The sequence below is a fragment of the Propithecus coquereli genome, unplaced genomic scaffold (assembly GCF_000956105.1).
Source record: "Propithecus coquereli isolate 6110/MARCELLA unplaced genomic scaffold, Pcoq_1.0 Scaffold24, whole genome shotgun sequence".
NCBI lineage: Eukaryota > Metazoa > Chordata > Mammalia > Primates > Indriidae > Propithecus > Propithecus coquereli.
In genome coordinates, this window is record NW_012147952.1 from 8,133,495 (window position 1) to 8,135,831 (window position 2,337).

A 2,337-nucleotide genomic window follows, 5' to 3' on the forward strand; every position below is an offset into this window, starting at 1 on the left:
TCTCAAAAAAAAAAAAAAAATGGCATGACCATGTGTTTGCTGTAAAGTATTATACATGCAAATAAAGAATTTAAAACAATATTTTGATGAAGGGAGAAGAATTAAAGAGGCCAAGAGGAAAAGCTGGACTTTCCAGCTACTAGTAGCAAGAAGCAGAAGTTGGAACTGAAGGGAGGAAGCTGGGACAGGTATCAGAAAGGAGCAAATTCTGACAGTGCACTGAAACAGAAAGTTTGACCAACCATGGAATTTACTGAGCTGCTCCTGGATTTGTTGTCCCCAGTGTAATGCTCTGCTTATCAAGATTTTGCTGTATAATGAGACCTTCAGATCCATTTTTCTTCTCTTACTTATCATAACCAGATGAAACACTGACCACCGCAGAGACTAAAAAGAAAAAAAAAATCACTGCTTCGTAGTCTGGGCCTCATTGGTCATGTCTGCCACCAACCAGACATGATCTTACAGAGTTAGCTTCTTACAGAGTTAGCTTGTTATTTATATCTAGATCACCTGGCTGCTTTTCCTACTTAGTCAAGGAATTGAGGTGTTGAGTACTTCTACGGCAGCAGTCCCCAACCTTTTTGGCACCAGGGACCATTTTCATGGAAGACAATTTTTCCACGGACGAGGGAGTGGGGATGGTTTCAGGATGATTCAAGAGCATTACGTTTAGTGTGCATTTTATTTCCATTATTATTACATTGTAATATATAATGAAATAATCATATTGCGCTCGCTTCGGCAGCACATATACTAAAATTGGAATGATACAAAGAAGATTAGTATGGCCCCTGCGCAAGGATAACACACAAATTCGTGAAGCGTTCCATATAAAAAAAATAATAATTATATAACTCACCATGGGTTGGGGACCCCGTCTATGGAATGGTCACCCTAGCAATAAGGTGTGCTTGGTGCAGAATATTATCATAAAGTAACTGGCTAGAATAGGAGGTGCCTCTGCACAGCAGCCTTGGTGCTGGCACAACTATTAGTGTCTCCAGCAAACCTATCTTCCTGTACTTCAGTGTCATAACCATGGCACTTGTATCTGTGCCTTTTTTTCATATTTTTTCTGCCAATGCCCTAGAAGACCATACTTTTTCATGCAAAATCCGGCAAAGATTTTGGACAAAACTTAGTGGTCAAGGATGCAATGTTAGCTGGACATGAAAAGGGTCTACAATGTAAAAAGAGCCCCTTTAGAAATACCATTTCAGAGAGCCCAGATGAAGGCCATTTGAGGATTTTTGTGCAAATGTTTCCTCCAAGATTTGAAGGAGTTACTTCTTCAAGACAATTTTTGTTACATTTTAAAGGAATATTTCTGATGCCTCCTGTGGTGGGCTTTTTCTATTGCCGTAAAGGCATTTTAAACAATGTATACAAGTTCTGTGGAATTACAAAGCCTCACTCCCAAATTCTGTAATATATAATGGAGCAGTAGAAAGTATTGAAATATTCAGGGAGCCATGGCTGCGTTTGCAGCAGACTATCTAAAAGTCAGCTGGGATCTTCTTGGCCAAGGTCTTACTTCTCAAGTGGGGGCCCAGTCTCTCTTCTCAAAGTGAGAGTGATACTGATACAAGCAGTATTAGCATGGCTAATTTGTATGCACCGTGAGGTTTGAAAAGCATTGATTTAGGAGAATCCAAGATTGCTTTGGGAAAGTTCTCAGCTGTCGGAACAGGGACTCTGTATGTTATGAATTTCACAACTAACTTCTGAGCATGCTATCTTGGTTATTTGATATTCAAGTTAGCTTCTCCTCACGACAGCAGCACTTCAGATTACAGTTACTCTAAGCACAAAACCCTATGCCCTAGGGTTTGGAATCAGCCCCTTCATTTGCCTCGGTGATTCAGGCCTTTTTAGCATTAATTTAAGTAAATTAGAGAGGAGTCCATCTCCCAAAGAGTATTCAAGATTTAGTGTGGGAGCCGCTTTTCAGTGATTGGTGGAATTTCTCCATGAGAAGCACTTACGTAATTGACACAGCCAAATGCAGAAAGAAAAGACAAAGTTCATGGTCGAGGAAAGTCAAGGAACAAAGTTCTAGTTTTACCATCTCATCTGCCATGGCCTCTGAGCTTATACCTGCCAGTCCCAATGTTACTCTGATCAAAAATGCAGGATGTTAAGGAAGATAGTGTCTGCATGTTTTGGTACACATAGCACTACTTTGCAAGACTGGACTCTGATGAACCTCTTCAAAATTACAGTAAAATCTCAGCCTTAGACAAGACATAATGTGTCCAGATGAACTGAGTGCAGAAGAAAGAGTTTATCAGCTCAATAAAAACAATCCGTACTTGTGGCCCCAGTAAAGAAAAG